At 38.9% G+C, this 15,246-nt stretch overlaps 1 protein-coding gene across 6 annotated transcripts in view; it reads left to right on the top strand.

The window, feature by feature from the left end:
* TP73 (tumor protein p73) overlaps positions 1 to 15,246 on the top strand; it is a 1,605,115-nt gene that overhangs the window by 1,328,192 nt on the left and 261,677 nt on the right. The gene's annotated exons all lie outside the window — the stretch shown is intronic.

Here is a 15,246-nt window from a genome sequence, read left to right as displayed (position 1 = left end):
GTCTCCCCAGCATTATCTATTCATTTCAGAGTTCAGGCTTAGATCCTTGGCGTGGATAACCCTCATACAGTTAGTTTTGTGAATATGCAACATTTTCATCAGGGCTGTGTCAGAGACTGGTTTGAAGATCAGGCACCGATCACCACTCAGTAATCGGTAGGAAACTGGATACAGTAATGAGGCTTTTAACCATGACATTTTGGTTATACCCTGTATTTTTTTGGTGAGAAACCTCTGAGGTTGCTCCAGCTGTTGCCATTGCCTGGCAGGGTACATGCTAAAGGGTGCATTGTATTCAATTATTGGTCTGATGTGGGCTGAGTACAGTGGTACTATGACATCCTTAGATCTGGATGATATTCCCTTACTTAATAGTTGAGCCACATACAAGGATTTCCTCACCACTATAGACACATAGGTTCATAGTTTCAAAGGATGTTACTAGGTTATTGACCAGAGGGTATTTATAAGCCTAGCCGTAAAATCCCAGTATAAAACTAGATGAGAGATATAGTCTTTGCTCAAGATTTTTCTAGCAAGGATTATCCATGTCCTCCTAGGGAGAAACAGGGGCAATCCTCAACAGAAATGTATGGTTTCCCATCCAGTCATCCAGGCTGTGCTTAAACAGGGTCACTGAGGCATACCTCTCAGCCTCTTAGAGCAAGAAATCTGGACAAAGCCATAAATGAAAGTGGGACAAAGGCTCAAAAATAGGGAACATTTTTAAATATTGTTCTTACAAACTTAGAAAGTTGATAGAACAACAGGTTGTGCATTATCATGAATTTTCTGAAGGGTATGAAGTCTGAAACTCAAATGTCTGTCATTATTTTCTAATTTCAATCTTCAATGATTTGCCACTACGTTGCCAGAAAAACACAATTTTTAAGAAAAACAGACAAAAAATATTAGGCAAAAATCTGGACATTCTGCGAAAATCTGTACAATTGAGAGGTATGCATGGAGGTGCTCTGCTTGACATGGGCAGGTGATAGCCAAAGTTCAGATAACTATCTGAGTACCCAGATCTCTCGCCACTGGGTCCAATTTTAAGTGGGTGCTATCAATGTTGTAATTTGTAGGGGTATTTGATTTCCCAAAACATATGCACTACTTCACATTTCGTTTGAGGCCATGGCTCTGACACCAGTCATTAGTCTGTGCCAGTCCTTTCTGTAGGATATCAACATCATTTAGGGAGTCAATGATTGCCCCCAACTTGCAGTAATTAGCAAACTTGGTCAGCAAAAGGCAATCTACATTTGCCTTGACATCTGAGAAGTATATCCCAAATGGGGGGGGGGGGGCACTGAGCCCTGTGTGCCTCCACTAGTGACTAGCCTCTTGCTGAATGTGGATTTTTCTACTCTAATAACATAATAATGATAATTTCACTCAAATAACCAAAACTCAAATCATAAATGATAAGAGAGCCTACTATACTCAAATTCAAAACATCCTCCATATGAATCCTCAAAAATTCTGGAGAAGTGTAAAAAAACTTCTGCAACCAAGACAGTCCTCAACCCATCCATCCACCACCTCCAATACAACAGATACTTTGGCCACCCAGTTTAACTCTTTCTTTACTAACTCCATCCTGTCCTTCCTAAATCACTTTACTCTCACGCCGCCAACCATCCCATCCCCACCCTCTAAGAACACTGTTACCTTTTCCCTAGTACCCATCCAAACAGCCACCATAAGAAAACTACTATGTAAATTAAAACCCACAACCCTTGCTATAGACCAGTTACCACCCTCATGCTTCAAGCTAGCTGCTAATTCCATAGCCTATCCTGTTTCTATACTAATTAATAGATCAATCAAAGAACAGTATATTCCCAAACTCTGGAAAACCTCATGCATCATCCCTCTACATATGGGTGGTGTATCAACTGAATTCACAAACTATAGACCAATAGCTCGTCTATCTCCTTTGTCAAAAATCTTAGAAAAATGCATCCACACCCAACTCATGGGCTACCTAACTGAGCACAAACTCCTAACTAGCTCCCAGCATGGGTTCAGGCCTAAATATAGTACGACCACTGCCCTCCTTAGCTTCACAGACACTATTAATCACCCAAACAATAATGGCCAACATGTAGCATCTATCTTTTTAGACATGTCCAAGGCATTTGACACTGTGTCACAGCAAAAACTGTTAAATGAACTTGCCTCACTCAACCTATCCCACTCCACTCTAACTTGGTTTCAGAGCTACCTCACAGAACGCCACCAATCAGTCAAATGAAAAAAAAATGACCTATCCTCCCACCTCCCAGTATTAGTTGGAGTCCCTCAAGATTCAGTCTTAGGCTCGCTGCTCTTTACAGTCTTTACCAACAATCTGCATACTGCCACCAACCTGGCTACTACTATTCAATATGCAGATGATTCAACTTTAATATGTGCTGCTCCCTCACTGTCCCAGTTACAAGAAAAAAACAAAAAACTATCTCATAAATAGATATCTAGCCAGCAACTTATACTGAATCCCAAGAAAACTAAACTCATTCTTTTCTCTAACAAAAAACCCACCAGCTCCTTTCGTTATCTTCTCAGCTGATAACACCAACATTGATCCTACATCCAATACAAAACTTCTAGGTGTCACTATTGACAGTAACCTTAAATTTGACAAGCATATCTCTGAAGTTATTAAGAAGACCCATATCAAACTTGGTACTCTTTACAGGTCCAAACAATTCCTTACCCATCCCACCAGGCTGGCTACTGCTAAAACCCATCTTCTCTCTACCCTGTTAGATACCTCACCAATCTTTACTAACCTGAGGAAATCTGATCTAGCTAAGCTGGAGGCATGCTGAATAAAACAGCCAAATTTGTACAAATTCCCCGCACAGGTCCTACCGCTGTGCAGCACTACACCAGCTCAACTGGCTAGAACTACCCAATCTCCTGTATTTCCATCAAATATCCACTGCCCACAACATCATTACCAATCCAGGAAAGTGTCCTGCACTTCAAAAGCTTATCCAACCATACTCTAACCTTAGAACACTAAGATCAACAGATAAATCCCTTCTGTCAGTCTCTAAATCTTACAACAGCTTTGGAGATGCACTCTCTTCTAATTACATTTCTAAAGTCTGGAACGCCATCCCTCAAAACATCCTTAACACTACCAACTTCACTGTTCAAACAACTTCTTAGGACTCATCTAAACAACAACTGGAAGTGCTCTTGTACTGCCCCAGGCTAGAATATACCCACAAAGTACACCTAGAAATCACTCTTTCTCCCTATAAGGCTTTCACCTTGCACCTGCTCTCATATGCAGTCATACTGGCAGCAGTATTACCTGAATGTATGTTTTAGTTGTAAATTCAGACTGTAATATAATTATATAATTCTCGACTTCACTAGATTGTAACAGTCACTACATGTAAATAATTTTGTACAATTTTTTAAACAGCTCCTGCCTACTGTTTAGATTGTAATAGTTTTACTTCATGTATCAAATCTGTGCTTATGTACTCTCTTATCTGTCTCACAATGTATTTCACTTTTGTACTTTACTGGGTTTTTTTTGTGGAGCTTTTCTCCCCGGCCTCTGCTAAAAAAGGGCTATCAACCCAGTCGGACTATCCCGGTAAACAAATGTAAAATAAAGATAAAATAAATAAATATATGTGTCCTATTAGTGAGCTATTTGGCTTTCCATCTGGTGATGTAGAAGCTTATGCCCAATTTCGTGAATTTATAATACCCAAGTGGGGTACTGCATCAAATGTCTTGGCCAAGTCAAGGTTGGTGGCATGCATTGACTAACTCTCATCCATGGCCTTGGTGACCTTTTCAAAGAAGCTTACCAGACTGAGTAGGCAGGATCTGCCCTTGACGAAGCTGAACTGAGTTGGGTCTAGAGTCTGGAGATTTCCTATGTCATTGTTAATCAGGTCTATGATTATGCTTTCTATAGCCTTCCATATGAAGCTAGTCAGACTTATGGGTCTGTAGTTTTCTGGATGGGTCCATTGATGGTCCCTCCATGGGCACAATGATGACTGTTGCTGTCCTCCACTCTACTGGGACAAAGCCTATCTGGAGACTTTGGCTAAATAGAGATCTAAGTGGGTCTGCTAGATCACGCTTCAAGCAATTTAAGAAGCATCCTGGTATTCCATCAGTGTCCCGTGATGCCGTGTTTCTAGCTTTGGAGAGTGCATTGCTGACCTGTTCTTTTGTGATAATAGGCAAAGGAGTGGTAGGGAGTATTTCATGGAGAGTGGCCAGAGTTGATGGGGGGTAAAATATGAGCTGAATTTATCAATTCAGGATTTGTTTTAAATGGCATATGTTAGACATCAACAGTTCCAAAAAATGTCTTCTAATAACCACTAGATCCCCTCTTTTATCCTGTCGTCTGTATTTTCTTCTTCTCTTCACCCACGTATCTACTTACCTATACTTCATCCTCTATAACCAGCCTACACTTTTCTTCCTTCCATATCTTTCTCTATTTTATGTCCTTTATAAAAGCATCCTCCCCTGGTTAAAAACACACATATAAAGTAAATAAAATCACTTATTAGTATAGAAAGGGGGAGAGCATAAAGATTGCTTGAGTACAAGGAGATGGTTTGATTTTTAAAAGCTACAAGTCCCTACACATGACATCTTGCCATCACATATGCAGATGACTAGCAATTTGTGCTGTTTAGCAGAGATTCCAGGATTGGGTTGATCTTTCACAGAGATGGTTACTTATAGCTTGTAGGTTTGACTTAGTTGAGTATCTTACTTCTAGAGTGTGAAAGCTAGTTACCCCTGCGCATGCTGTAAGTAATCATCGCCTGTACATCAGTCAGCATTTTAAATGCATGTTTAGGGATACACAGCAATTAAACCATTTAAGTCTACATTACCTCATAAATGTTCATAATAGTTTTACCTTTGGCCATTTAAGAATAAATGGAAATTTTAACAATTGAAATATACTTTGGACTAGGCTTCTGAACTACATGTGACAACACATTTAATCCATATGACTTTATACAGTTCTAAATTACTCAGTATATTTGACATTACAAATCTGAGCTCTAAATACTCAGCTTCATAGTTTTCTTTTGCTGCATTGATTGTGCACAGAATGACAGTGGAATTTAAAATTGACTTCTGGGAAAATGAATCCAGCAAGTCAACTAACACAAATAAAGTGGTTTAAATGATGGTACTGTATTTGCAAGGGATAAATAGGCAACACTGAAAATTTTAAATATTTTGTAGTGGAACCTGAGTTAAGAGTTATAGCCTGTGATATAAAAGAATATTTTTCCTACAAGTCAGAATTGGGGCTACTGGCAAAACCCTGAGTGGTGAGCATCACCCCACCACCATCGATGAAGTGTTTTTGAAAACATGTTTCTGTTTCATATAAGACCTTTCTTAAACATGCTTCTTTGTTCATAGATTCATAGGTAGGTACTAGGCTATCGGCCCAAGGGCCTACATAAGCCTAGACGACAAAGTTCCCTGGTGTACACCACCCAAAAAAGTTAATTTCCTGTGCCTCTGTCGAGCAGAGCCACAGAAGTGATCCCGGGGTGTATTTCCTATTTCCCATCCACTCATAAAGATTTTTATTGAAGAATGCTAATCAGGAACTTTGTTTGACATAGATGGGTAGCTTGTTCCAGAGTATAGGAAGTGTCTGGGACAGGAATCTATCCCTCCAGCATGTCCTGTTTATTGTGGTGACAAGGTTTAGGTCCCTAGAGGGTGTAGCTCAGGGGGATTGGGATTTCTTTAGGTGTAGCATGTCCAACAGCTCTGGGTTTAACATAGCTTTATATGTTAGGCAGAGATATCCTCAGAGTAGGCAATGTGCTACAGAGTAAAGCTGGAGTTTTTTGAGACGGTCAGTGTAGGGCATCTGTTTGAGGCCAGTAATCCTCTTTGTGAGGTACTTCTGTGATCTTTCCAGCTGCTGAAGATGTCTTGTGAGGTACATTCTAAAAGGGGCATTGTACTCTATAATGGGTCTAATGAGTGCTGAGTAGAGAGGAACAATTACCTCTTTTTTCCTGGATGAGAACCCTTTTATGATGAGGTGTACCACATAGAAGGATTTCCTGACTACTGCGGCGATGTGATTATCAAAGGAGAGTCTACTGTCCACCTGGGTCCCAAGGTCTCTTATCACACATTCAGCATTAAGTAGACTGCTGTTTATGTGGTAGTTCATGGGTACAGAGTTTTTACCAAAGGGGATGACAATGCACTTTTTGGCATTGAGCTTAAGGCCATGCCTCTGACACCAGGCATCTGTCTCAGTGAGGCCCTTCTGTAGGATGTCACATCATTTAGGGACTCGACTATGGCTCCTAGTTTGCAGTCATCTGTGAACTTCATTAGCCAGAGGCCTTCTGTGTTAACCTGTACTTCAGAGAAGTAGATACCAAACAGGAGAGGTCCCAGGACTGAACCCTGTGCTACTCCACTTGTTACTAGTTTGAAGTCAGATTTGGAATCTGCTACTTTCACAGTATGTGTTCTGTCAGTGAGCCAGTTGGCAACCCATCTTGTGACATAGGGATTTATACCTAGATTAGTGAGTTTAGCTATAATTCCAGAATGGGGGATGGTGTTGAAAGCCTTGACGAGGTCAAGATAGGCTGTGTGAACCACCTTACCCTCGTCTACGGCTTTGGTGACTGCCTCACAGAAGTCGATCAGGTTCAGAAGGCATGATCTGTGATTTGGATGTAAATATTGTGATAGTATAATTACTGCTTGGTAAGTATATTAACAGAAAAAACTTAACGCTAGTGAGAAACTTAAGTTTTATTTTGAGAAAGTAAAGTAACTGTTTCTCCTGGTGTGATATTGTGCTGTTGAGCATGTTTACTTGCTGAATTCAACACTCACTAATCACAGACAAACTGCAGAGGCTTCACCAATCCCAGCTCACATGTGTAACACACTCTTGTGTATGCAATATAGTTACTACAGTAGTTTAGTGAGGACTGCTTTCAAGTTAGTCAGTTCAATTGTTACATCTATTTTTTCTGTGTTTAGAAATATATGTAGCATTTTTTCCAAACTAGTAGTAACAACTGATTTGAACACAAGAAAGCGAAGTAAAAGATATGACAGCATATTCCATTTAAGGGTATTTATTGTTTTAAAAGAATATAAATGATTGAAAATAGAAGTAACTCTGTAAAAAGTCTTTAAAATGATATCAGAATATTAACATACAGAATCATTAGACATAAACGGTAGTCACTGTTTTAACATCTTTACTGCAATTTTCTACACTGTTGCTGAGTACATGACCTCCTGTTTTACCTCAGGAGTGGCACACTGTTGTCTTTGTTGGCATATAGCAAAGTTGCACTACATCCACAAAGCATCTGTCTCCATTCTAAAAGTAACGTCATCTATTTACGTGCTTCTGCCACCAGTTTACTTGTAACTGTGATCCATCTGTCTGCCAGTTTTCACAGTATTTGTTCACTTACTCATAGATGGCCTTGTCAACACCCTTTCATCCAAGACTGATAAGAGGGAATAGACTTCAAAGAAAGTAACTTACTGCTGAGACCTTGTGACCTCAGAGGTAGTTATGCTAGTTAGCTGGTGCAGGGAGCACAGCACACGGCTTGGGGAGGGGGGCCTGTCTAAAACATTTTTTTGTAAGACAAATCCAGCAGGGCTTTGCTGAGATCATCAAAGCCTTAGGTGAACCACGTCCTGCTGTCACACTCCTCGTTTTGCCTGGGTACATTGGAGGGTGCTATTTGCACCTTCTTTTTGCAGACCTTCACAGTTTCAGAATCTTTACTCACACTGCCTGCCATGCACAGTGCCTTCAGTGCAGTTGGTGACGTTGTGGTTAGTCACTATGGTGGCTTGTGCAGAGGGTTCAATGTGTGGACTGTAGCTCTTGTGATGTATGTTTTGATTCCCTCAGTCCTCATTTACTGTCTGACCTTGAGCAAGTCACTTAACCAGATAGTTCTCCCTGGTTGCCCTTGAAAAGGGACTGTGTATCCAGTGGCTCTATCCGCTTAACAAATGGGTATTATTATTTATTACTCCAGTGTGACAGACTTCTTTTACCTTCACCTTTGTGTCCAGTTTGTCTGTCACCTTTTGTGAAATCTGCAGGTGCTACTGAGTCTCAGGCTTCACTTCTCCTTTTAATTCCTGGTGTGTTGCTGTCTGTGTCTAATTACGCCTGGCTTGTGCTGTACGTGATTATTATCAGTGTCAGAAGTTAAGATCTGATATGACTAGCTGCTGTACTATATTCATGTGTAGCAGTGTGGATGTGTTAATATGCTTGCTTATGATGCAACTGTAGTGGTTTGTTGGAGAGTGTAAAATATGCAAGGAACACTAGATTTAGAAAATGATGAAAAGTTGTATAAGCTGTGTCAGATATCTGTACGTAGTTTATACATTCATACATTTTCTCAAAAAAAGAAGAAAAGGAAAGAGATAAACCACGCTACTGTGTGTAATGCGTGATTTTAGTCTTCATTGCTAATGTCCCTTCCTTATTTACCTTTTGATATACTACATAATTGAGGCATGAGTTAAAATGATTTGATGTATACCTTTTTGTGATTATTTCTTGTTTATTACAGTTTTTAGCTAAAATCTGAGAAATTAAACCTTGGGTAAGAAAGCATGTTTATGTCTCATGTACTTATGTGACTATGTGTGTCCCATAAATTTAGAACACCCAAGTTACCATCCTATATCTTTTAATATTATCACTGAATTATTGTTGTCTACACCACCGCCACCATCTCAACTACAGTATTGTTCCTAAACGTTTCCTGTTCATCTTCAAATGCAGCCTCCAGATTTGTAAAGTCTAATAATCAATGTATTTATTTCAAATTACTTAAATAAATAAAGTCCCTAATATGAAACCTATTCAAGAAATGTGACAAAGTGAAAGCCTACTCTTTGGTGCAGAAACAGGGTTTCAGTAACAGCATTTGGAGATAGGTTAGGAACATTGCAGGACCTGCTGTGAGAAAAGGCCTGAGCATCTTATACTTTCTTATGTGAAAGGAAGACAGAGCTGTACTTATTGCTTGAGTGTCCTCTGGTGGACAATAGGAGCATAACATGGTTGATAGGAATATGATTGTGAAGCAGTAATGTCAAGAGATCCCATGGCACAAATTCACAGATTTTATCAAAGTGAACTACCGTAACTCATTGCTTCCTACAAGAGTATAGTCATCAGAAAAGCAGAGTTCCTGTATATGCTGTAAGAGTATACAGGAAATCTGTGCACACACCTCTGAACACACCTTGAACTAGGTCTACTCTACAGAAATAACACATTTCTTACTCAGCAAGCTAGAATAGCCCTCACTCATGCCTACCTCTTCCCTGCTTAACATACTCCTCAAAAATCGTTACTAACCTAAACTCCTCTCTGCTTTCAATCCTTGAGACTACCTACCACAAAATAGCTAGATTTGCAACCCAACAACCATATAGATCACATCATTGTCTCTCTCTTAGATATCTAAACTGGCTAAAACTGCTCCACCTCCTCCATGTCTCCTAGCTCCAAACCATACACCCAATTCTTTACCAGCCATCCTTCTGTCCGGCCTTACACTCTAACATCTCCCACTATGCTCCTGCAAGGAACCTCCAAAGCTCTTCCCTTGATCTCTTAAAAATCTATAAGCCCAAATCAAAATCTGGACGTAACTTATACAGCTACCATCCCTCTACTGAATGGAATAAACTTCCCATCGAAATTTGAACAAACATGCATCCCAAACAATTTAAACAAACTCTAAAAAAATACTTTAACAGGAAATGGATCTGTCAATGCTCTGACCCTCCTTGAAAATTTCTACTCCTACTTCTCTAATCTAGGCATTTCCTCTTCACTTTACTTGTACTATATCTTGTTTCTTGTTTAGATTTGTGTCTTTCGGCTTTTCCCGGTTAGGGGTCGCTACAGCGGAACTCCGGTCCGCTAATGATTGGCAGTAGAGTTTTACGTGCTGGCTTGCCGGGCCTAATGCACAACCTTCAATGAAGGAACGCCCATTCTCGCATGTCGTCACACAGAAGACGCTCTAACTGAGGATCGAACGGGCAATGTCTAACTGTGAGGCGACAATGCTATCGCAGCACCACCACATAAATTGTAAAAATCTTTTCTCCTATGTTAACTTTTCTATACTTACTAGTTTTTGTATAATAATGCTGTAGCTGTAATGTAGCTACTTATGCTAATGCCAATTGCATAATATTTGTTCAATGTTTGATTGATTACTATATGTATTTACTGGAGCTTTTCTCCCTGGGCCTCTGCTAAAAAAGGGCTTTGGCTCAGTCAGACATTCCCGGTCAACAAATGTAAAATAAGTAAATAAATAAAATTTGTCTTTACAATAGACTTCCCTGTACTCCTGAAACATGTATACTCATCACTGTTTCTGAAGTCCTGGTAAGGGTACATACATAAAACTAAAGCATGAAGGTGGCATCTACAAACCGACAGGATTTACTAAGCACGACAACAAAATTACCAGCATGAGATGTGCAGAGCTGGAGTTATTAAGGAGTGTTCGCAATACGTTATGAAAAAATAAGACATTTCCATGTTTACATTACAGATATATACAGGTGTGATACTGTCATGTTGGGGTGGTGTATTCAAGCAGTGAATGTTAATAAAAATGACATTAAAATATGGTGGGAAAAGTGAACACATCCTGTGATATAAATGTTCTTTGGGTAAAGCAGTTATGACTATTACCTATATTTTCATAACTGCATTAATTTCATAACAATTGTGTGACCTACAGGTGAACAAATGGTGCCATCTTATATAATATATTGAAGTACACAATGTTGCCATGGATACTTGCCAGCTAACAGAAATGGTTTTGTAGATTAATATTGCTTTGAAATATTTTGAAATTATTATATGCATAATTTGCATACATTTGGCAGTATCACAAAACAACAGTATTCAGTCCCCGCTTGTCATGGGTCATTGGAAAGCTCTGGAACTGGTGAACATTTCCCTCACTCATCTCTTGGATCTGTCTTGCACACTTAACCAATATAACTTTTTGCCTGACCACAACACTAGTTTTATTGGCAAGCAAAATACAATATAAAATAAGCATATACAACAGACCTTTGATACTAACCGTAGTGTATAACCCATTGTCTGCTAAAAAGATATCAACATTTACATTTTCTGTAACTTAAACCATTTTTCAGATGTTATAATCTAATGAAATGAGTTTCCAATAGAGGATTTTGGAGAAAAGCTTGCAGTAAGCAAGTGTGTTCCCGGTTTGGATGATCTCAGTAACCAAAAGTGTTAGCCTCCTACTGTTCAGGATTAAATGAGTTAATACATTGAAAATAAACAATCAGAGTGCACATACATTAAATTAGCAAAGTCCTGCCTTACTGTAAAAAGTTTTGTTTTTACACTAAATAAAGCTTAAACATTTATGTGTCTGAAGTACTTTTTCAGTGACTAAAAGCAGAGTCCACCCTACAACCTTGCACACAAAGTAAATAACAAGTGTGTGGCTCAGAACGTTGTTTATAACTGATATGCAGTCAGATATGTAGTTTGTATTTAGCTTGATTTCACAACAGGAACTGTAATAAAAGTTAAGTGGAATAGACTTGCTTACCATTAATAACCATTGTCCTGTGGTTATGAGACTTAACAGGATTGCCATGTTAACGCTTTTATACAGCTGGTTTTTAAACAGAGCTAGATGTGAGTTGTTCTAATTATAATTTTCAAATGACATGGTTTTCCGTCATTTTCTTCCTTTCTAGATTCTATTTCAGTGAGGGTGAAGAATTGTCTTCTAAATTACATTTTTGGTGTATTTGCTTGATATTGTTCATTACCTTTGCTGTGTTTTTGATTAAGTTCTTTCATCCTGTAAGCTTTCATGATGTAATTTTTTTTCCTCAGGGTTCAATAATTTGCATTTTAGGTTGCCAAATAAATTTGGTAAATAGTTTTGAAGCTTTTCAACTCTGTGAAATGCCCTGAAGCCTGAATAACATCAGTATCATACCAAAACATATCACTTTTCGCCACAGTATATTGACATCCCTTTACAGCTGCTTAGTTTGCAGCACTTTGGAGGTGATGCCTTGTCATTTAATAATGTGAAATAGCTACTTCATTTAACTGTACTGCAGACAGTAGAAGAATACAATTTCATGGCCATATCTGCTTGCCTTGGAAACTGACAGATTTAGCCTAACTTGTAAAACAAGCTCACCTCCATCACATATGTCTTCCTTGAAAGTATTTTAAAACAGTGAATTATATTTGACTTTAGCACATAGATTCTTCAGCTGTGGCTGAGTGTTCGGATTGCTATTGTTAATATACTATGGAGCAGCAATCCAAATTCTCTTAGGACATGCTTGGAAATGAATGTGTACACAGAACAGAAATTGTTCTTTTCAGAAACGTGAGACATTAAAGTATATTTATCGCAGTGAAGTACATACTTCATATATTCTGGAACTGGATTACAGTTATGCTCCAGCTGAAGAAATATTGAGGAATTACAGTGTGCATTTTTCCAAAATCTTTCTTTCATGGTGTGCGTCCTGCAATATGACCATAACAGTTTGTATCTTTGGACTTTGTGATCCGTGAACTATGATTCAGGGACCTGTTGTTTCAAGGAATATGTATGCATTCTTTCCTTTGTTTTGTGTCCTGGAATTACCTAATACCCTGAAAATGTTCCTAAAAATGCCATCACATAAATCTCCATCAGTCCCATGCCTTCTAATCCTTACCTCTTGGAAGTAGCTCACCCCAGTTTCCATGTAAAATATTTTTTTTGTTGTTGATTGTGTGAATTTACTTTTTCCTTTCATGTTTGTAAATGTGAACCCCCTACAAACCATTAATACTAAATATTAGAGTGTCTGACTAACCCATATTGTGACCCAGGCAGGCAATGGTGAGCTGTTGTACATTTGCTTGTGATTATCCAGAAGCTACACTAATGCTTATTTTGTGCTGTAAATGATTTTGATACCGATGGTAAAAGTTGTATAGCTACAATAGCAGCATGATGAAATGATTTATAAAACAATGAACAACTTCAGAAATGTATAGGTTACTGAACCTTTCTGTGAACCTACCAGACATGTTGCCACTTTTGCCACATTTTCAAGTACTGAACTATGAGAGAAAGAAGTTACTTTTTGAGATCTATTTTGTATGTATGCGTTTCAGTTCAAGTTGGCCTGCCAAGACTAATATTTAAGTAATAATATACTGTAATATATATGAAAGCCCATTTTTCATAGTTGTAAAATGTTCTATTTATTATATGGTCAGCATGCCTTAACTTAATTTGGTCATTTGTAAATTAACCTTAACTCTACAATAACCAATGCAGAGGCTTTTTATATCAAATCAGTTTTACACTGAAGAAACATTTCAAAGAATTTAACTTTTCCATCATTAGTATTACAACCAACTCTCAGACAATTCTTTGGTTCCTTCAGTGCTCATCCAGATCTAGAATATTTAATAGGACTTTTGACCTTTACTCTGGGAGAGTTTTGGTTTTGCAGATACTGGTGAAGACAAAAAAAGAAGTATGTTTATGTAAGACTACTTTCTTACAGAGCTTTAACACGTAATTAACCTCTGTGCTTTCTCAGATTGCATCATTTTTTTGGAACAGACATTCAGACTTTAAGAGATGCATTTGGTTTATGCTGTGCAACTGACTTCTTGAAAAATGTTGTGTTTTAATTCAGCTGCTCATGCACTTGGTACATTTGGCCTTATGATCCTGAACCTTGGCAAGATTTTGCATTCTCACTCTGCCTTATCTACACAGTGATGCGTGTTGTAGTAATATTCTTTCTAGCATCTCTTAACTTGCCTTCAGTATGTGACATAAGAATCATAGTAGACATTGGTAATTTAATATTTAATCTTCTGCTTATGATAGACAAATTCCAAAACTGCAAAAAGCAATATTTTTCAGTGGGTGTTTCACCGTCTAGATAGTTCTTTTCACTTTTCTGGCGTAGTCAAATATAGTTGAAGTTACATTCTTGAATTCCCATCGCTGCTCAGATTTCTTAAATCAGGCACTGTTGAACTGTATGCCTTTTTCTTGAAGTATCTGTTAATTTAATCATGTCACTGTACTTGAGACAATACTGTACATTTATCAGTTCCTAATGGCCCTTGAGCCTTTACAAGCTTAACCCATAGGATTACCCTGACATCGTGCCACCCGACCTTAGTTCCCAGTGCCTATGTCAAGTAAAGCACTGGAGTAATCCCCGGGGTGAATTTTCTATTTCCCATCCACTCATCAAGATTTCTCGTGAAGAGGGCCAGTGAGATGCTCTGTCTGACATGTATGGGAAGTCTATTCCATAGCATGGGCAGTCTCTGGGTTATGAACCTGTCCCTACAGCATGTTTTGTTGAGTGCGGTAATGAGATTGAGGTCTTTGGAGCATGTGGTGTGGAGGGATTGGGATTTCTTTAGATGTAGCGTTTCTAACAGAGCTGGGTCAGACATGGCTTTGTAAGTCAAACAGAGATTGCCTCTAAGTAGGCGATATGAGACAGGGAATAGTTGGAGTTTTTTAAGTCTGCCCATATAGGACAAATGTTTAAGGCCTAGGATCCTCTTTGTGAGGTACTTTTGCAGCCTCTCCAGTTGTTGCCGGTGTTTAGTGAGGTACATGCCAAATGGGGCATTGTGCTCAATGATTGGCCTAACGAGGGAAGAGTAGAGGGAGACAATGACTGCTTTCTTCCTGGATGCAAAACCCTTAGTAATGAGATGTGCCACATAGAAGGACTTTCTGACCACAGTGGCAATGTGGTGGTCAAAAGAGAGGATGCTGTCAACCTGTGTTCCCAGATCTCTTATAATGCCTTCTGTGTTCAGCGGACTACCATCTATGTGGTAATTCATGGGAACCATGTTTTTCCCAAAGGAGATGACGACACATTTTTTGGCATCGGGCTTAAGGCCATGGTTCTAACACCAGTCGTTGGTCTCAGTGAGGCCTTTCTATAGGATGTCAGCATCACTTGGGGAGTTAATAATAACTCCCAACTTGCAATCATCTGCAAACTTTGTCAGTCAGAGTCCCTTCATGTTGCCCTGGACTTCAGAGAAGTAGATACCAAATAGGTGAGGACCAGTGACCGAACCCTGTGGGACTCCACTTC

The sequence above is a fragment of the Protopterus annectens genome, chromosome 2.part1 (genome assembly GCF_019279795.1).
Source record: "Protopterus annectens isolate FY-2018-M chromosome 2.part1, PAN1.0, whole genome shotgun sequence".
Taxonomy (NCBI): domain Eukaryota; kingdom Metazoa; phylum Chordata; order Ceratodontiformes; family Protopteridae; genus Protopterus; species Protopterus annectens.
Note: the sequence above shows the minus strand (reverse complement) of the source record. Positions and strands in the feature narration are given on the sequence as shown.